Raw genomic sequence first — 15,763 nt, forward strand, 5'->3', positions numbered from 1 at the left:
GAACTTGGAGCACAAAAAAGCCTACAGCACCTGGTATTCCCAGGCGGTCTCCCATCCAGGTACTAACGAGGCCCGACACTGCTTAGCTTCCGATATCAGACGAGATCGGGCGCATTCAGTGTGGTGTGGCCGTAGGCTCTGGGCCTTGTGAGTTTTGTACTTTTAAGCATCTAGTCGGCTAGACCTTGCAGTTTTGAAAGGCAATTGAGAAATGGCTCACTTCCTGAACTTGGAGCACAAAAAAGCCTACAGCACCTGGTATTCCCACGCGGTCTCCCATCCAGGTACTAACGAGGCCCGACACTGCTTAGCTTCCGATCGGGCGCATTCAGTGTGGTGTGGCCGTAGGCTCTGGGCCTTGTGAGTTTTGTACTTTTAAGCATCTAGTCGGCTAGACCTTGCAGTTTTGAAAGGCAATTGAGAAATGGCTCACTTCCTGAACTTGGAGTACAAAAAAAGCCTACAGCACCTGGTATTCCCAGGTGGTCTCCCATCCAGGTACTAACTAGGCCCGACACTGCTTAGCTTCTGAGATCAGATGAGATCGGGCGCATTTAGTGTGGTGTGGCCGTAGTCTCTGGGCCTAGTGAGTTTTGTACTTTTAAGCATCTAGTCGGCTAGACCTTGCAGTTTTGAAAGGCAATTGAGAAAGGGCTCACTTCCTGAACTTGGAGCACAAAAAAGCCTACAGCACCTGGTATTCCCAGGCGGTCTCCCATCCAGGTACTAACTAGGCCTAACACTGCTTAACTTCCGAGATCAGACGAGATCGGGTGCATTCAGTGTGGTGTGGCCGTAGGCTCTAGGAATGCTAAGAATATTACTCTTATGCATTTGCATTTAGTAAGCTAAGCCATGCAGCCACTTGCAACATGATACCACGCTCATCGCTCGATCAGGCTCGATCAGGCGAGATATATAAGACTGGTGGGCCCATTCAGGACTCCTATGTCTGGTAGGATAACTTTAATTCATCCATCCTGTGTCTGTTGCAGGGAGGTGGAGAGAACAATCAATCCAATAATGGCTTTCTTTCATGCCTCTTGAAGGACTCAATATTCTCTGTACTGCATTACATGTGAAAGTCGATTTATTACCCATGAACACACTACCTGTATGCTAATTCTATGTAAATAGGTAGCTCCAGCCCTCATGATGTTGTCCAACATTTCCGCTATAAAACGGGATACAATTATTTTGGAAACATACCAAATTTGAAAGGCAATTGAGAAATGGCTCACTTCCTGAACTTGGCGCACAAAAAAGCCTACAGCACCTGGTATTCCCAGGCGGTCTCCCATCCAGGTACTAACTAGGCCCAACACTGCTTAGCTTCCGAGATCAGACGAGATCGGGCGCATTCAGTGTGGTGTGGCCGTAGGCTCTGGGCCTAGTGAGTTTTGTACTTTTAAGCATCTAGTCAGCTAGACCTTGCAGTTTTGAAAGGCAATTGAGAAATGGCTCACTTCCTGAACTTGGAGCACAAAAAAGCCTACAGCACCTGGTATTCCCAGGCGGTCTCCCATCCAGGTACTAACTAGGCCCGACACTGCTTAGCTTCCGAGATCAGACCAGATCGGGCGCATTCAGTGTGGTGTGGCTGTAGGCTCTGGGCATTGTGAGTTTTGTACTTTTAAGCATCTAGTCGGCTAGACCTTGCAGTTTTGAAAGGCAATTGAGAAATGGCTCACTTCCTGAACTTGGAGTACAAAAAAGCCTACAGCACCTGGTATTCCCAGGCGGTCTCCCATCCAGGTACTAACTAGGCCCGACACTGCTTAGCTTCTGAGATGAGGCGAGATCGGGCGCATTCAGTGTGGCGTGGCCGTAGGCTCTCAGCCTAGTGAGTTTTGTACTTTTAAGCATCTAGTCGGCTAGACCTTGCAGTTTTGAAAGGCAATTGAGAAATGGCTCACTTCCTGAACTTGGAGCACAAAAAAGCCTACAGCACCTGGTATTCCCAGGCGGTCTCCCAACCAGGTACTAACTAGGCCTGACACTACTTAACTTCCGAGATCAGACGACATCGGGTGCATTCAGTGTGGTGTGACCGTAGGCTCTAGGAATGCTAAGAATATTACTCTTATGCATTTGCATTTAGTAAGCTAAGCCATGCAGCCACTTGCAACATGATACCACGCTCATCGCTCGATCAGGCTCGATCAGGCGAGATATATAAGACTGGTGGGCCCATTCAGGACTCCTATGTCTGGTAGGATAACTTTAATTCATCCATCCTGTGTCTGTTGCAGGGAGGTGGAGAGAACAATCAACACAATAATGGTTTTCTTTCATGCCTCTTGAAGGACTCAATATTCTCTGTACTGCATTACATGTGAAAGTGGATTTATTACCCATGAACACACTACCTGTATGCTAATTCTATGTAAAAAGGTAGCTCCAGCCCTCATGATGTTGTCCAACATTTCCGCTATAAAACGGGATACAATTATTTTGGAAACATACCAAATTTGAAAGGCAATTGAGAAATGGCTCACTTCCTGAACTTGGCGCACAAAAAAGCCTACAGCACCTGGTATTCCCAGGCGGTCTCCCATCCAGGTACTAACTAGGCCCAACACTGCTTAGCTTCCGAGATCAGACGAGATCGGGCGCATTCAGTGTGGTGTGGCGGTAGGCTCTGGGCCTAGTGAGTTTTGTACTTTTAAGCATCTAGTCAGCTAGACCTTGCAGTTTTGAAAGGCAATTGAGAAATGGCTCACTTCCTGAACTTGGAGCACAAAAAAGCCTACAGCACCTGGTATTCCCAGGCGGTCTCCCATCCAGGTACTAACTAGGCCCGACACTGCTTAGCTTCCGAGATCAGACCAGATCGGGCGCATTCAGTGTGGTGTGGCTGTAGGCTCTGGGCATTGTGAGTTTTGTACTTTTAAGCATCTAGTCGGCTAGACCTTGCAGTTTTGAAAGGCAATTGAGAAATGGCTCACTTCCTGAACTTGGAGTACAAAAAAGCCTACAGCACCTGGTATTCCCAGGCGGTCTCCCATCCAGGTACTAACTAGGCCCGACACTGCTTAGCTTCTGAGATGAGACGAGATCGGGCGCATTCAGTGTGGCGTGGCCGTAGGCTCTCAGCCTAGTGAGTTTTGTACTTTTAAGCATCTAGTCGGCTAGACCTTGCAGTTTTGAAAGGCAATTGAGAAATGGCTCACTTCCTGAACTTGGAGCACAAAAAAGCCTACAGCACCTGGTATTCCCAGGCGGTCTCCCAACCAGGTACTAACTAGGCCTGACACTACTTAACTTCCGAGATCAGACGACATCGGGTGCATTCAGTGTGGTGTGACCGTAGGCTCTAGGAATGCTAAGAATATTACTCTTATGCATTTGCATTTAGTAAGCTAAGCCATGCAGCCACTTGCAACATGATACCACGCTCATCGCTCGATCAGGCTCGATCAGGCGAGATATATAAGACTGGTGGGCCCATTCAGGACTCCTATGTCTGGTAGGATAACTTTAATTCATCCATCCTGTGTCTGTTGCAGGGAGGTGGAGAGAACAATCAACACAATAATGGTTTTCTTTCATGCCTCTTGAAGGACTCAATATTCTCTGTACTGCATTACATGTGAAAGTGGATTTATTACCCATGAACACACTACCTGTATGCTAATTCTATGTAAAAAGGTAACTCCAGCCCTCATGATGTTGTCCAACATTTCCGCTATAAAACGGGATACAATTATTTTGGAAACATACCAAATTTGAAAAGTAATTGAGAAGTTGCGCAATTACTAATCATGGAGCCAAAATAGCCTACAGCACCTGGTATTGCCAGGCGGTATCCCATCCAGGTACTAACTAAGCCTGACATTGCTTAGCTTCGGAGATCAGACGAGATTGGGCGCATTCAGTGTGGTGTGGCCGTAGGCTCTGGGCCTAGTGAGTTTTGTACTTTTAAGCATCTAGTCGGCTAGACCTTGCAGTTTTGAAAGGCAATTGAGAAAGGGCTCACTTCCTGAACTTGGAGCACAAAAAAGCCTACAGCACCTGGTATTCCCAGGCAGTCTCCCATCCAGGTACTAACTAGGCCTAACACTGCTTAACTTCCGAGATCAGACGAGATCGGGTGCATTCAGTGTGGTGTGGCCGTAGGCTATAGGAATGCTAAGAATATTACTCTTATGCATTTGCATTTAGTAAGCTAAGCCATGCAGCCACTTGCAACATGATACCACGCTCATCGCTCGATCAGGCTCGATCAGGCGAGATATATAAGACTGGTGGGCCCATTCAGGACTCCTATGTCTGGTAGGATAACTTTAATTCATCCATCCTGTGTCTGTTGCAGGGAGGTGGAGAGAACAATCAACACAATAATGGTTTTCTTTCATGCCTCTTGAAGGACTCAATATTCTCTGTACTGCATTACATGTGAAAGTCGATTTATTACCCATGAACACACTACCTGTATGCTAATTCTATGTAAAAAGGTAGCTCCAGCCCTCATGATGTTGTCCAACATTTCTGCTATAAAACAGGATACAATTATTTTGGAAACATACCAAATTTGAAAAATAATTGAGAAGTTGCTCACTTCCTGAACTTGGAGTACAAAAAAAGCCTACAGCACCTGGTATTCCCAGGCGGTCTCCCATCCAGGTACTAACTAGGCCCGACACTGCTTAGCTTCTGAGATCAGGCGCATTCAGTGTGGTGTGGCCGTAGGCTCTGGGCCTAGTGAGTTTTGTACTTTTAAGCATCTAGTCGGCTAGACCTTGCAGTTTTGAAAGGCAATTGAGAAATGGCTCACTTCCTGAACTTGGAGCACAAAAAAGCCTACAGCACCTGGTATTCCCAGGCGGTCTCCCATCCAGGTACTAACTAGGCCCGACACTGCTTAGCTTCCGAGATTAGACGAGATCGGGCGCAATCAGTGTGGTGTGGCCGTAGGCTCTGGGCCTAGTGAGTTTTGTACTTTTACGCATCTAGTCAGCTAGACCTTGCAGTTTTGAAAGGCAATTGAGAAATGGCTCACTTCCTGAACTTGGAGCACAAAAAAGCCTACAGCACCTGGTATTCCCAGGCGGTCTCCCATCCAGGTACTAACGAGGCCCGACACTGCTTAGCTTCCGATATCAGACGAGATCGGGCGCATTCAGTGTGGTGTGGCCGTAGGCTCTGGGCCTTGTGAGTTTTGTACTTTTAAGCATCTAGTCGGCTAGACCTTGCAGTTTTGAAAGGCAATTGAGAAATGGCTCACTTCCTGAACTTGGAGCACAAAAAAGCCTACAGCACCTGGTATTCCCACGCGGTCTCCAATCCAGGTACTAACGAGGCCCGACACTGCTTAGCTTCCGATCGGGCGCATTCAGTGTGGTGTGGCCGTAGGCTCTGGGCCTTGTGAGTTTTGTACTTTTAAGCATCTAGTCGGCTAGACCTTGCAGTTTTGAAAGGCAATTGAGAAATGGCTCACTTCCTGAACTTGGAGTACAAAAAAAGCCTACAGCACCTGGTATTCCCAGGTGGTCTCCCATCCAGGTACTAACTAGGCCCGACACTGCTTAGCTTCTGAGATCAGATGAGATCGGGCACATTTAGTGTGGTGTGGCCGTAGTCTCTGGGCCTAGTGAGTTTTGTACTTTTAAGCATCTAGTCGGCTAGACCTTGCAGTTTTGAAAGGCAATTGAGAAAGGGCTCACTTCCTGAACTTGGAGCACAAAAAAGCCTACAGCACCTGGTATTCCCAGGCGGTCTCCCATCCAGGTACTAACTAGGCCTAACACTGCTTAACTTCCGAGATCAGACGAGATCGGGTGCATTCAGTGTGGTGTGGCCGTAGGCTCTAGGAATGCTAAGAATATTACTCTTATGCATTTGCATTTAGTAAGCTAAGCCATGCAGCCACTTGCAACATGATACCACGCTCATCGCTCGATCAGGCTCGATCAGGCGAGATATATAAGACTGGTGGGCCCATTCAGGACTCCTATGTCTGGTAGGATAACTTTAATTCATCCATCCTGTGTCTGTTGCAGGGAGGTGGAGAGAACAATCAATCCAATAATGGCTTTCTTTCATGCCTCTTGAAGGACTCAATATTCTCTGTACTGCATTACATGTGAAAGTCGATTTATTACCCATGAACACACTACCTGTATGCTAATTCTATGTAAATAGGTAGCTCCAGCCCTCATGATGTTGTCCAACATTTCCGCTATAAAACGGGATACAATTATTTTGGAAACATACCAAATTTGAAAGGCAATTGAGAAATGGCTCACTTCCTGAACTTGGCGCACAAAAAAGCCTACAGCACCTGGTATTCCCAGGCGGTCTCCCATCCAGGTACTAACTAGGCCCAACACTGCTTAGCTTCCGAGATCAGACGAGATCAGGCGCATTCAGTGTGGTGTGGCCGTAGGCTCTGGGCCTAGTGAGTTTTGTACTTTTAAGCATCTAGTCAGCTAGACCTTGCAGTTTTGAAAGGCAATTGAGAAATGGCTCACTTCCTAAACTTGGAGCACAAAAAAAGCCTACAGCACCTGGTATTCCCAGGCGGTCTCCCATCCAGGTACTAACTAGGCCCGACACTGCTTAGCTTCCGAGATCAGACCAGATCGGGCGCATTCAGTGTGGTGTGGCTGTAGGCTCTGGGCATTGTGAGTTTTGTACTTTTAAGCATCTAGTCGGCTAGACCTTGCAGTTTTGAAAGGCAATTGAGAAATGGCTCACTTCCTGAACTTGGAGTACAAAAAAGCCTACAGCACCTGGTATTCCCAGGCGGTCTCCCATCCAGGTACTAACTAGGCCCGACACTGCTTAGCTTCTGAGATGAGACGAGATCGGGCGCATTCAGTGTGGCGTGGCCGTAGGCTCTCAGCCTAGTGAGTTTTGTACTTTTAAGCATCTAGTCGGCTAGACCTTGCAGTTTTGAAAGGCAATTGAGAAATGGCTCACTTCCTGAACTTGGAGCACAAAAAAGCCTACAGCACCTGGTATTCCCAGGCGGTCTCCCAACCAGGTACTAACTAGGCCTGACACTACTTAACTTCCGAGATCAGACGACATCGGGTGCATTCAGTGTGGTGTGACCGTAGGCTCTAGGAATGCTAAGAATATTACTCTTATGCATTTGCATTTAGTAAGCTAAGCCATGCAGCCACTTGCAACATGATACCACGCTCATCGCTCGATCAGGCTCGATCAGGCGAGATATATAAGACTGGTGGGCCCATTCAGGACTCCTATGTCTGGTAGGATAACTTTAATTCATCCATCCTGTGTCTGTTGCAGGGAGGTGGAGAGAACAATCAACACAATAATGGTTTTCTTTCATGCCTCTTGAAGGACTCAATATTCTCTGTACTGCATTACATGTGAAAGTGGATTTATTACCCATGAACACACTACCTGTATGCTAATTCTATGTAAAAAGGTAGCTCCAGCCCTCATGATGTTGTCCAACATTTCCGCTATAAAACGGGATACAATTATTTTGGAAACATACCAAATTTGAAAAGTAATTGAGAAGTTGCGCAATTACTAATCATGGAGCCAAAATAGCCTACAGCACCTGGTATTGCCAGGCGGTATCCCATCCAGGTACTAACTAAGCCTGACATTGCTTAGCTTCGGAGATCAGACGAGATTGGGCGCATTCAGTGTGGTGTGGCCGTAGGCTCTGGGCCTAGTGAGTTTTGTACTTTTAAGCATCTAGTCGGCTAGACCTTGCAGTTTTGAAAGGCAATTGAGAAATGGCTCACTTCCTGAACTTGGAGTACAAAAAAGCCTACAGCACCTGGTATTCCCAGGCGGTCTCCCATCCAGGTACTAACTAGGCCCGACCCTGCTTAGCTTCCGAGATCTGACGCATTCAGTGTGGTGTGGCCGTAGGCTCTGGGCCTAGTGAGTTTTGTACTTTTAAGCATCTAGTCGGCTAGACCTTGCAGTTTTGAAAGGCAATTGAGAAATGGCTCACTTCCTGAACTTGGAGCACAAAAAAGCCTACAGCACCTGGTATTCCCAGGCGGTCTCCCATCCATGTACTAACTAGGCCCGACACTGCTTAGCTTCCGAGATCAGACGAGATCGGGCACATTCAGTGTGGTGTGGCCGTAGGCTCTGGGCCTAGTGAGTTTTGTACTTTTAAGTATCTAGTCAGCTAGACCTTGCAGTTTTGAAAGGCAATTGAGAAATGGCTCATTTCCTGAACTTGGAGCACAAAAAAGCCTACAGCACCTGGTATTCCCAGGCAGCCTCCCATCCAGGTACTAACTAGGCCCGACACTGCTTAGCTTCCGAGATCGGGCGCATTCAGTGTGGTGTGGCTGTAGACTCTGGGCTTAGTGAGTTTTGTACTTTTAAGCATCTAGTCGGCTAGACCTTGGAGTTTTGAAAGGCAATTGAGAAATGGCTCACTTCCTGAACTTGGAGCACAAAAAAGACTACAGCACCTGGTATTCCCAGGTGTTCTCCCATCCAGGTACTAACTAGGGCCGACACTGCTTAGCTTCCGACATCAGACGAGATCGGGCGCATTCAGTGTGGTGTGGCCGTAGGCTCTGGGACTTGTGAGTTTTGTACTTTTAAGCATCTAGTCGGCTAGACCTTGCAGTTTTGAAAGGCAATTGAGAAATGGCTCACTTCCTGAACTTGGAGTACAAAAAAGCCTACAACACCTGGTATTCCCAGGCGGTCTCCCATCCAGGTACTAACTAGGCCCGACACTGCTTAGCTTCTGAGATCAGGCGCATTCAGTGTGGCGTGGCCGTAGGCTTTGGGCCTAGTGAGTTTTGTACTTTTAAGCATCTAGTCGGCTAGACCTTGCAGTTTTGAAAGGCAATTGAGAATTGGCTCACTTCCTGAACTTGGAGCACAAAAAAGCCTACAGCACCTGGTATTCCCAGGCGGTCTCCCATCCAGGTACTAACTAGGCCTGACACTGCTTAACTATCGGGTGCATTCAGTGTGGTGTGGCCGTAGGCTCTAGGAATGCTAAGAATATTACTCTTATGCATTTGCATTTAGTAAGCTAAGCCATGCAGCCACTTGCAACATGATACCACGCTCATCGCTCGATCAGGCGAGATATATAAGACTGGTGGGCCCATTCAGGACTCCTATGTCTGGTAGGATAGCTTTAATTCATCCATCCTGTGTCTGTTGCAGGGAGGTGGAGAGAACAATCAACACAATAATGGTTTTCTTTCATGCCTCTTGAAGGACTCAATATTCTCTGTACTGCATTACATGTGAAAGTCGATTTATTACCCATGAACACACTACCTGTATGCTAATTCTATGTAAAAAGGTAACTCCAGCCCTCATGATGTTGTCCAACATTTCCGCTATAAAACGGGATACAATTATTTTGGAAACATACCAAATTTGAAAAGTAATTGAGAAGTTGCGCAATTACTAATCATGGAGCACAAAATAGCCTACAGCACCTGGTATTGCCAGGCGGTATCCCATCCAGGTACTAACTAGGCCTGACATTGCTTAGCTTCGGAGATCAGACGAGATTGGGCGCATTCAGTGTGGTGTGGCCGTAGGCTCTGGGCCTAGTGAGTTTTGTACTTTTAAGCATCTAGTCGGCTAGACCTTGCAGTTTTGAAAGGCAATTGAGAAATGGCTCACTTCCTGAACTTGGAGCACAAAAAAGCCTAGAGCACCTGGTATTCCCAGGCGGTCTCCCATCCAGGTACTAACTAGGCCCGACACTGCTTAGCTTCCGAGATCAGACGAGATCGGGTGCATTCAGTGCGGTGTGGCCGTAGATTCTGGGCCTAGTGAGTTTTGTACTTTTAAGCATCTAGTCAGCTAGACCTTGCAGTTTTGAAAGGCAATTGAGAAATGGCTCACTTCCTGAACTTGGAGCACAAAAAAGCCTACAGCACCTGGTATTCCCAGGCGGTCTCCCATCCAGGTACTAACTAGGCCCGAAACTGCTTAGCTTCCGAGATCAGATGAGATCGGGCGCATTCAGTGTGGTGTGGCCGTAGGCTCTGGGCCTTGTGAGTTTTGTACTTTTAAGCATCTAGTCGGCTAGACCTTGCAGTTTTGAAAGGCAATTGAGAAATGGCTCACTTCCTGAACTTGGAGCACAAAAAAGCCTACAGCACCTGGTATTCCCAGGCGGTCTCCCATCCAGGTACTAACTAGGCCAGAAACTGCTTAGCTTCCGACATCAGACGAGATCGGGCGCATTCAGTGTGGTGTGGCCGTAGGCTCTGGGACTTGTGAGTTTTGTACTTTTAAGCATCTAGTCGGCTAGACCTTGCAGTTTTGAAAGGCAATTGAGAAATGGCTCACTTCCTGAACTTGGAGTACAAAAAAGCCTACAGCACCTGGTATTCCCAGGCGGTCTCCCATCCAGGTACTAACTAGGCCCGACACTGCTTAGCTTCTGAGATCAGGCGCATTCAGTGTGGCGTGCCCGTAGGCTTTGGGCCTAGTGAGTTTTGTACTTTTAAGCATCTAGTCGGCTAGACCTTGCAGTTTTGAAAGGCAATTGAGAAATGGCTCACTTCCTGAACTTGGAGCACAAAAAAGCCTACAGCACCTGGTATTCCCAGGCAGTCTCCCATCCAGGTACTAACTAGGCCTGACACTGCTTAGCTTCCGAGATCAGACGATAGGCCTGACACTGCTTAGCTTCCGAGATCAGACGCATTCAGTGTGGTGTGGCCATAGGCTCTAGAAATGCTAAGAATATTACTCTTATGCATTTGCATTTAGTAAGCTAAGCCATGCAGCCACTTGCAACATGACACCACGCTCATCGCTCGATCAGCGCTCGATCAGGCGAGATATATAAGACTGGTGGGCCCATTCAGGACTCCTATGTCTGGTAGGATAACTTTAATCCATCCATCCTGTTTCTGTTGCAGGGAGGTGGAGGGAACAATCAACACAATAATGGCTTTCTTTCATGCCTCTTGAAGGACTCAATATTCTCTGTACTGCATTACATGTGAAAGTCAATTTATTACCCATGAACACACTAGCTGTATGCTAATTCTATGTAAATAGGTAGCTCCAGCCCTCATGATGTTGTCCAACATTTCCGCTATAAAACGGGATACAATTATTTTGGAAACATACCAAATTTGAAAAGTAATTGAGAAGTTGCGCAATTACTAATCATGGAGCACAAAATAGCCTACAGCACCTGGTATTTCCAGGCCGTCTCCCATACAGGTACTAACTAGGCCCGACACTGCTTAGCTTCTAAGATCAGACGAGATCGGCGCATTCAGTGTGGTGTGGCCGCAGGCTCTAGAAATGCTAAGAATATTACTCTTATGCATTTGCATTTAGTAAGCTAAGCCATGCAGCCACTTGCAATATGTTACCACGCTCATCGCTCGATCAGCGCTCGATCAGGCGAGATATATAAGACTGGTGGGCCCATTCAGGACTCCTATGTCTGGTAGGATAACTTTAATCCATCCATCCTGTTTCTGTTGCAGGGAGGTGGAGAGAACAATCAATACAATAATGGCTTTCTTTCATGCCTCTTGAAGGACTCAATATTCTCTGTACTGCATTACATGTGAAAGTCGATTTATTACCCATGAACACACTACCTGTATGCTAATTCTATGTAAATAGGTAGCTCCAGCCCTCATGATGTTGTCCAACATTTCCGCTATAAAACGGGATACAATTATTTTGGAAACATACCAAATTTGAAAGGCAATTGAGAAATGGCTCACTTCCTGAACTTGGCGCACAAAAAAGCCTACAGCACCTGGTATTCCCAGGCAGTCTCCCATCCAGGTACTAACTAGGCCCAACACTGCTTAGCTTCCGAGATCAGACGCATTCAGTGTGGTGTGGCCGTAGGCTCTGGGCCTAGTGAGTTTTGTACTTTTAAGCATCTAGTCAGCTAGACCTTGCAGTTTTGAAAGGCAATTGAGAAATGGCTCACTTCCTGAACTTGGAGCACAAAAAAGCCTACAGCACCTGGTATTCCCAGGCGGTCTCCCATCCAGGTACTAACTAGGCCCGACACTGCTTAGCTTCCGAGATCAGACCAGATCGGGCGCATTCAGTGTGGTGTGGCTGTAGGCTCTGGGCATTGTGAGTTTTGTACTTTTAAGCATCTAGTCGGCTAGACCTTGCAGTTTTGAAAGGCAATTGAGAAATGGCTCACTTCCTGAACTTGGAGTACAAAAAAGCCTACAGCACCTGGTATTCCCAGGCGGTCTCCCATCCAGGTACTAACTAGGCCCGACACTGCTTAGCTTCTGAGATGAGACCAGATCGGGCGCATTCAGTGTGGCGTGGCCGTAGGCTCTCAGCCTAGTGAGTTTTGTACTTTTAAGCATCTAGTCGGCTAGACCTTGCAGTTTTGAAAGGCAATTGAGAAATGGCTCACTTCCTGAACTTGGAGCACAAAAAAGCCTACAGCACCTGGTATTCCCAGGCGGTCTCCCAACCAGGTACTAACTAGGCCTGACACTACTTAACTTCCGAGATCAGACGAGATCGGGTGCATTCAGTGTGGTGTGACCGTAGGCTCTAGGAATGCTAAGAATATTACTCTTATGCATTTGCATTTAGTAAGCTAAGCCATGCAGCCACTTGCAACATGATACCACGCTCATCGCTCGATCAGGCTCGATCAGGCGAGATATATAAGACTGGTGGGCCCATTCAGGACTCCTATGTCTGGTAGGATAACTTTAATTCATCCATCCTGTGTCTGTTGCAGGGAGGTGGAGAGAAAAATCAACACAATAATGGTTTTCTTTCATGCCTCTTGAAGGACTCAATATTCTCTGTACTGCATTACATGTGAAAGTGGATTTATTACCCATGAACACACTACCTGTATGCTAATTCTATGTAAAAAGGTAACTCCAGCCCTCATGATGTTGTCCAACATTTCCGCTATAAAACGGGAGACAATTATTTTGGAAACATACCAAATTTGAAAAGTAATTGAGAAGTTGCGCAATTACTAATCATGGAGCACAAAATAGCCTACAGCACCTGGTATTGCCAGGCGGTATCCCATCCAGGTACTAACTAGGCCTGACATTGCTTAGCTTCGGAGATCAGACGAGATTGGGCGCATTCAGTGTGGTGTGGCCGTAGGCTCTGGGCCTAGTGAGTTTTGTACTTTTAAGCATCTAGTCAGCTAGACCTTGCAGTTTTGAAAGGCAATTGAGAAATGGCTCATTTCCTGAACTTGGAGCACAAAAAAGCCTACAGCACCTGGTATTCCCAGGCAGCCTCCCATCCAGGTACTAACTAGGCCCGACACTGCTTAGCTTCCGAGATCGGGCGCATTCAGTGTGGTGTGGCTGTAGACTCTGGGCTTAGTGAGTTTTGTACTTTTAAGCATCTAGTCGGCTAGACCTTGCAGTTTTGAAAGGCAATTGAGAAATGGCTCACTTCCTGAACTTGGAGTACAAAAAAGCCTACAGCACCTGGTATTCCCAGGCGGTCTCCCACCCAGGTACTAACTAGGTCCGACACTGCTTAGCTTCCGAGATCAGACGAGATCGGGCGCAGTCAGTGTGGTGTGGCTGCAGGCTCTGGGCCTAGTGAGTTTTGTACTTTTAAGCATCTAGTCAGCTAGACCTTGCAGTTTTGAAAGGCAATTGAGAAATGGCTCACTTCCTGAACTTGGAGCACAAAAAAGCCTACAGCACCTGGTATTCCCAGGCGGTCTCCCATCCAGGTACTAACGAGGCACGACACTGCTTAGCTTCCGAGATCAGACGAGATCGGGCGCATTCAGAGTGGTGTGGCCGTAGGCTCTGGGCCTTGTGAGTTTTGTACTTTTAAGCATCTAGTCGGCTAGACCTTGCAGTTTTGAAAGGCAATTGAGAAATGGCTCACTTCCTGAACTTGGCTCACTTCCTGAACTTGGAGTACAAAAAAAGCCTACAGCACCTGGTATTCCCAGGCGGTCTCCCATCCAGGTACTAACTAGGCCCGACACTGCTTAGCTTCTGAGATCAGGCGCATTCAGTGTGGTGTGGCCATAGGCTCTGGGCCTAGTGAGTTTTGTACTTTTAAGCATCTAGTCGGCTAGACCTTTCAGTTTTGAAAGGCAATTGAAAAATGGCTCACTTCCTGAACTTGGAGCACAAAAAAGCCTACAGCACCTGGTATTCTCAGGCGGTCTCCCATCCAGGTACTAACTAGGCCCGACACTGCTTAGCTTCCGAGATTAGACGAGATCGGGCGCAATCAGTGTGGTGTGGCCGTAGGCTCTGGGCCTAGTGAGTTTTGTACTTTTAAGCATCTAGTCAGCTAGACCTTGCAGTTTTGAAAGGCAATTGAGAAATGGCTCACTTCCTGAACTTGGAGCACAAAAAAGCCTACAGCACCTGGTATTCCCAGGCGGTCTCCCATCCAGGTACTAACGAGGCCCGACACTGCTTAGCTTCCGATATCAGACGAGATCGGGCGCATTCAGTGTGGTGTGGCCGTAGGCTCTGGGCCTTGTGAGTTTTGTACTTTTAAGCATCTAGTCGGCTAGACCTTGCAGTTTTGAAAGGCAATTGAGAAATGGCTCACTTCCTGAACTTGGAGTACAAAAAAAGCCTACAGCACCTGGTATTCCCAGGTGGTCTCCCATCCAGGTACTAACTAGGCCCGACACTGCTTAGCTTCTGAGATCAGATGAGATCGGGCGCATTTAGTGTGGTGTGGCCGTAGTCTCTGGGCCTAGTGAGTTTTGTACTTTTAAGCATCTAGTCGGCTAGACCTTGCAGTTTTGAAAGGCAATTGAGAAAGGGCTCACTTCCTGAACTTGGAGCACAAAAAAGCCTACAGCACCTGGTATTCCCAGGCGGTCTCCCATCCAGGTACTAACTAGGCCTAACACTGCTTAACTTCCGAGATCAGACGAGATCGGGTGCATTCAGTGTGGTGTGGCCGTAGGCTCTAGGAATGCTAAGAATATTACTCTTATGCATTTGCATTTAGTAAGCTAAGCCATGCAGCCACTTGCAACATGATACCACGCTCATCGCTCGATCAGGCTCGATCAGGCGAGATATATAAGACTGGTGGGCCCATTCAGGACTCCTATGTCTGGTAGGATAACTTTAATTCATCCATCCTGTGTCTGTTGCAGGGAGGTGGAGAGAACAATCAATCCAATAATGGCTTTCTTTCATGCCTCTTGAAGGACTCAATATTCTCTGTACTGCATTACATGTGAAAGTCGATTTATTACCCATGAACACACTACCTGTATGCTAATTATATGTAAATAGGTAGCTCCAGCCCTCATGATGTTGTCCAACATTTCCGCTATAAAACGGGATCCAATTATTTTGGAAACATACCAAATTTGAAAGGCAATTGAGAAATGGCTCACTTCCTGAACTTGGCGCACAAAAAAGCCTACAGCACCTGGTATTCCCAGGCGGTCTCCCATCCAGGTACTAACTAGGCCCAACACTGCTTAGCTTCCGAGATCAGACGAGATCGGGCGCATTCAGTGTGGTGTGGCCGTAGGCTCTGGGCCTAGTGAGTTTTGTACTTTTAAGCATCTAGTCAGCTAGACCTTGCAGTTTTGAAAGGCAATTGAGAAATGGCTCACTTCCTGAACTTGGAGCACAAAAAAGCCTACAGCACCTGGTATTCCCAGGCGGTCTCCCATCCAGGTACTAACTAGGCCCGACACTGCTTAGCTTCCGAGATCAGACCAGATCGGGCGCATTCAGTGTGGTGTGGCTGTAGGCTCTGGGCATTGTGAGTTTTGTACTTTTAAGCATCTAGTCGGCTAGACCTTGCAGTTTTGAAAGGCAATTGAGAAATGGCT

The 15,763-nt window shown here is 47.2% G+C and overlaps 27 non-coding genes and 26 pseudogenes across 27 annotated transcripts; all 53 read right to left on the bottom strand.

Annotated features, from left to right (window-relative positions):
- Nucleotides 1–18: 18 nt before the first annotated feature.
- LOC138465248 (5S ribosomal RNA) lies at nucleotides 19–137 on the bottom strand. Its single transcript, XR_011267822.1, has one exon. It is a non-coding gene; the product is annotated as a 5S ribosomal RNA (ribosomal RNA).
- Nucleotides 138–243: 106 nt separating this feature from the next.
- LOC138457539 (5S ribosomal RNA) lies at nucleotides 244–350 on the bottom strand (annotated as a pseudogene).
- A 107-nt stretch (nucleotides 351–457) lies between these two features.
- LOC138454752 (5S ribosomal RNA) lies at nucleotides 458–576 on the bottom strand. Its single transcript, XR_011261415.1, has one exon. It is a non-coding gene; the product is annotated as a 5S ribosomal RNA (ribosomal RNA).
- A 106-nt stretch (nucleotides 577–682) lies between these two features.
- LOC138457506 (5S ribosomal RNA) lies at nucleotides 683–801 on the bottom strand. The gene has a single exon (XR_011262253.1). It is a non-coding gene; the product is annotated as a 5S ribosomal RNA (ribosomal RNA).
- A 463-nt stretch (nucleotides 802–1,264) lies between these two features.
- LOC138462033 (5S ribosomal RNA) lies at nucleotides 1,265–1,383 on the bottom strand. The gene has a single exon (XR_011264635.1). It is a non-coding gene; the product is annotated as a 5S ribosomal RNA (ribosomal RNA).
- A 106-nt stretch (nucleotides 1,384–1,489) lies between these two features.
- Nucleotides 1,490–1,608, bottom strand: LOC138463804 (5S ribosomal RNA). Its single transcript, XR_011266389.1, has one exon. It is a non-coding gene; the product is annotated as a 5S ribosomal RNA (ribosomal RNA).
- Nucleotides 1,609–1,714: 106 nt separating this feature from the next.
- LOC138456104 (5S ribosomal RNA) lies at nucleotides 1,715–1,833 on the bottom strand (annotated as a pseudogene).
- Nucleotides 1,834–1,939: 106 nt separating this feature from the next.
- Nucleotides 1,940–2,058, bottom strand: LOC138455632 (5S ribosomal RNA; annotated as a pseudogene).
- Nucleotides 2,059–2,521: 463 nt separating this feature from the next.
- On the bottom strand, nucleotides 2,522–2,640 carry LOC138462922 (5S ribosomal RNA). Its single transcript, XR_011265510.1, has one exon. It is a non-coding gene; the product is annotated as a 5S ribosomal RNA (ribosomal RNA).
- A 106-nt stretch (nucleotides 2,641–2,746) lies between these two features.
- LOC138463806 (5S ribosomal RNA) lies at nucleotides 2,747–2,865 on the bottom strand. Its single transcript, XR_011266391.1, has one exon. It is a non-coding gene; the product is annotated as a 5S ribosomal RNA (ribosomal RNA).
- A 106-nt stretch (nucleotides 2,866–2,971) lies between these two features.
- Nucleotides 2,972–3,090, bottom strand: LOC138455745 (5S ribosomal RNA; annotated as a pseudogene).
- A 106-nt stretch (nucleotides 3,091–3,196) lies between these two features.
- On the bottom strand, nucleotides 3,197–3,315 carry LOC138455633 (5S ribosomal RNA; annotated as a pseudogene).
- A 462-nt stretch (nucleotides 3,316–3,777) lies between these two features.
- On the bottom strand, nucleotides 3,778–3,896 carry LOC138459263 (5S ribosomal RNA; annotated as a pseudogene).
- Nucleotides 3,897–4,002: 106 nt separating this feature from the next.
- LOC138462853 (5S ribosomal RNA) lies at nucleotides 4,003–4,121 on the bottom strand. The gene has a single exon (XR_011265442.1). It is a non-coding gene; the product is annotated as a 5S ribosomal RNA (ribosomal RNA).
- Nucleotides 4,122–4,585: 464 nt separating this feature from the next.
- On the bottom strand, nucleotides 4,586–4,694 carry LOC138455884 (5S ribosomal RNA; annotated as a pseudogene).
- Nucleotides 4,695–4,800: 106 nt separating this feature from the next.
- Nucleotides 4,801–4,919, bottom strand: LOC138465056 (5S ribosomal RNA). Its single transcript, XR_011267632.1, has one exon. It is a non-coding gene; the product is annotated as a 5S ribosomal RNA (ribosomal RNA).
- Nucleotides 4,920–5,025: 106 nt separating this feature from the next.
- Nucleotides 5,026–5,144, bottom strand: LOC138465249 (5S ribosomal RNA). Its single transcript, XR_011267823.1, has one exon. It is a non-coding gene; the product is annotated as a 5S ribosomal RNA (ribosomal RNA).
- Nucleotides 5,145–5,250: 106 nt separating this feature from the next.
- Nucleotides 5,251–5,357, bottom strand: LOC138459224 (5S ribosomal RNA; annotated as a pseudogene).
- Nucleotides 5,358–5,464: 107 nt separating this feature from the next.
- LOC138455168 (5S ribosomal RNA) lies at nucleotides 5,465–5,583 on the bottom strand. Its single transcript, XR_011261811.1, has one exon. It is a non-coding gene; the product is annotated as a 5S ribosomal RNA (ribosomal RNA).
- A 106-nt stretch (nucleotides 5,584–5,689) lies between these two features.
- On the bottom strand, nucleotides 5,690–5,808 carry LOC138457518 (5S ribosomal RNA). The gene has a single exon (XR_011262255.1). It is a non-coding gene; the product is annotated as a 5S ribosomal RNA (ribosomal RNA).
- Nucleotides 5,809–6,271: 463 nt separating this feature from the next.
- Nucleotides 6,272–6,390, bottom strand: LOC138461059 (5S ribosomal RNA). The gene has a single exon (XR_011263701.1). It is a non-coding gene; the product is annotated as a 5S ribosomal RNA (ribosomal RNA).
- Nucleotides 6,391–6,497: 107 nt separating this feature from the next.
- Nucleotides 6,498–6,616, bottom strand: LOC138463807 (5S ribosomal RNA). The gene has a single exon (XR_011266392.1). It is a non-coding gene; the product is annotated as a 5S ribosomal RNA (ribosomal RNA).
- Nucleotides 6,617–6,722: 106 nt separating this feature from the next.
- On the bottom strand, nucleotides 6,723–6,841 carry LOC138455746 (5S ribosomal RNA; annotated as a pseudogene).
- Nucleotides 6,842–6,947: 106 nt separating this feature from the next.
- On the bottom strand, nucleotides 6,948–7,066 carry LOC138455634 (5S ribosomal RNA; annotated as a pseudogene).
- Nucleotides 7,067–7,528: 462 nt separating this feature from the next.
- On the bottom strand, nucleotides 7,529–7,647 carry LOC138459265 (5S ribosomal RNA; annotated as a pseudogene).
- Nucleotides 7,648–7,753: 106 nt separating this feature from the next.
- LOC138458610 (5S ribosomal RNA) lies at nucleotides 7,754–7,862 on the bottom strand (annotated as a pseudogene).
- A 106-nt stretch (nucleotides 7,863–7,968) lies between these two features.
- LOC138463859 (5S ribosomal RNA) lies at nucleotides 7,969–8,087 on the bottom strand. Its single transcript, XR_011266444.1, has one exon. It is a non-coding gene; the product is annotated as a 5S ribosomal RNA (ribosomal RNA).
- Nucleotides 8,088–8,193: 106 nt separating this feature from the next.
- On the bottom strand, nucleotides 8,194–8,302 carry LOC138457644 (5S ribosomal RNA; annotated as a pseudogene).
- Nucleotides 8,303–8,408: 106 nt separating this feature from the next.
- On the bottom strand, nucleotides 8,409–8,527 carry LOC138456038 (5S ribosomal RNA; annotated as a pseudogene).
- Nucleotides 8,528–8,633: 106 nt separating this feature from the next.
- Nucleotides 8,634–8,742, bottom strand: LOC138456453 (5S ribosomal RNA; annotated as a pseudogene).
- A 106-nt stretch (nucleotides 8,743–8,848) lies between these two features.
- On the bottom strand, nucleotides 8,849–8,951 carry LOC138459520 (5S ribosomal RNA; annotated as a pseudogene).
- Nucleotides 8,952–9,404: 453 nt separating this feature from the next.
- Nucleotides 9,405–9,523, bottom strand: LOC138458736 (5S ribosomal RNA; annotated as a pseudogene).
- Nucleotides 9,524–9,629: 106 nt separating this feature from the next.
- Nucleotides 9,630–9,748, bottom strand: LOC138454582 (5S ribosomal RNA). Its single transcript, XR_011261252.1, has one exon. It is a non-coding gene; the product is annotated as a 5S ribosomal RNA (ribosomal RNA).
- A 106-nt stretch (nucleotides 9,749–9,854) lies between these two features.
- Nucleotides 9,855–9,973, bottom strand: LOC138462735 (5S ribosomal RNA). The gene has a single exon (XR_011265329.1). It is a non-coding gene; the product is annotated as a 5S ribosomal RNA (ribosomal RNA).
- Nucleotides 9,974–10,079: 106 nt separating this feature from the next.
- LOC138455786 (5S ribosomal RNA) lies at nucleotides 10,080–10,198 on the bottom strand (annotated as a pseudogene).
- Nucleotides 10,199–10,304: 106 nt separating this feature from the next.
- LOC138457570 (5S ribosomal RNA) lies at nucleotides 10,305–10,413 on the bottom strand (annotated as a pseudogene).
- Nucleotides 10,414–10,519: 106 nt separating this feature from the next.
- LOC138459024 (5S ribosomal RNA) lies at nucleotides 10,520–10,664 on the bottom strand (annotated as a pseudogene).
- Nucleotides 10,665–11,128: 464 nt separating this feature from the next.
- On the bottom strand, nucleotides 11,129–11,246 carry LOC138458993 (5S ribosomal RNA; annotated as a pseudogene).
- A 464-nt stretch (nucleotides 11,247–11,710) lies between these two features.
- LOC138457783 (5S ribosomal RNA) lies at nucleotides 11,711–11,819 on the bottom strand (annotated as a pseudogene).
- A 106-nt stretch (nucleotides 11,820–11,925) lies between these two features.
- Nucleotides 11,926–12,044, bottom strand: LOC138463808 (5S ribosomal RNA). Its single transcript, XR_011266393.1, has one exon. It is a non-coding gene; the product is annotated as a 5S ribosomal RNA (ribosomal RNA).
- Nucleotides 12,045–12,150: 106 nt separating this feature from the next.
- On the bottom strand, nucleotides 12,151–12,269 carry LOC138456249 (5S ribosomal RNA; annotated as a pseudogene).
- A 106-nt stretch (nucleotides 12,270–12,375) lies between these two features.
- Nucleotides 12,376–12,494, bottom strand: LOC138453866 (5S ribosomal RNA). The gene has a single exon (XR_011260568.1). It is a non-coding gene; the product is annotated as a 5S ribosomal RNA (ribosomal RNA).
- Nucleotides 12,495–12,957: 463 nt separating this feature from the next.
- Nucleotides 12,958–13,076, bottom strand: LOC138458737 (5S ribosomal RNA; annotated as a pseudogene).
- A 106-nt stretch (nucleotides 13,077–13,182) lies between these two features.
- Nucleotides 13,183–13,291, bottom strand: LOC138457645 (5S ribosomal RNA; annotated as a pseudogene).
- Nucleotides 13,292–13,397: 106 nt separating this feature from the next.
- On the bottom strand, nucleotides 13,398–13,516 carry LOC138465284 (5S ribosomal RNA). The gene has a single exon (XR_011267857.1). It is a non-coding gene; the product is annotated as a 5S ribosomal RNA (ribosomal RNA).
- Nucleotides 13,517–13,622: 106 nt separating this feature from the next.
- On the bottom strand, nucleotides 13,623–13,741 carry LOC138454922 (5S ribosomal RNA). The gene has a single exon (XR_011261578.1). It is a non-coding gene; the product is annotated as a 5S ribosomal RNA (ribosomal RNA).
- A 125-nt stretch (nucleotides 13,742–13,866) lies between these two features.
- LOC138456036 (5S ribosomal RNA) lies at nucleotides 13,867–13,975 on the bottom strand (annotated as a pseudogene).
- Nucleotides 13,976–14,081: 106 nt separating this feature from the next.
- Nucleotides 14,082–14,200, bottom strand: LOC138454806 (5S ribosomal RNA). Its single transcript, XR_011261465.1, has one exon. It is a non-coding gene; the product is annotated as a 5S ribosomal RNA (ribosomal RNA).
- Nucleotides 14,201–14,306: 106 nt separating this feature from the next.
- On the bottom strand, nucleotides 14,307–14,425 carry LOC138465250 (5S ribosomal RNA). The gene has a single exon (XR_011267824.1). It is a non-coding gene; the product is annotated as a 5S ribosomal RNA (ribosomal RNA).
- A 107-nt stretch (nucleotides 14,426–14,532) lies between these two features.
- On the bottom strand, nucleotides 14,533–14,651 carry LOC138454754 (5S ribosomal RNA). The gene has a single exon (XR_011261416.1). It is a non-coding gene; the product is annotated as a 5S ribosomal RNA (ribosomal RNA).
- A 106-nt stretch (nucleotides 14,652–14,757) lies between these two features.
- LOC138457531 (5S ribosomal RNA) lies at nucleotides 14,758–14,876 on the bottom strand. The gene has a single exon (XR_011262258.1). It is a non-coding gene; the product is annotated as a 5S ribosomal RNA (ribosomal RNA).
- Nucleotides 14,877–15,339: 463 nt separating this feature from the next.
- On the bottom strand, nucleotides 15,340–15,458 carry LOC138462155 (5S ribosomal RNA). The gene has a single exon (XR_011264758.1). It is a non-coding gene; the product is annotated as a 5S ribosomal RNA (ribosomal RNA).
- A 106-nt stretch (nucleotides 15,459–15,564) lies between these two features.
- On the bottom strand, nucleotides 15,565–15,683 carry LOC138463810 (5S ribosomal RNA). Its single transcript, XR_011266394.1, has one exon. It is a non-coding gene; the product is annotated as a 5S ribosomal RNA (ribosomal RNA).
- Nucleotides 15,684–15,763: the final 80 nt, after the last annotated feature.

This window comes from Ambystoma mexicanum, chromosome 4p (genome assembly GCF_040938575.1).
Source record: "Ambystoma mexicanum isolate Mex_15411 chromosome 4p, UKY_AmexF1_1, whole genome shotgun sequence".
Taxonomy (NCBI): Eukaryota; Metazoa; Chordata; class Amphibia; order Caudata; family Ambystomatidae; genus Ambystoma; species Ambystoma mexicanum.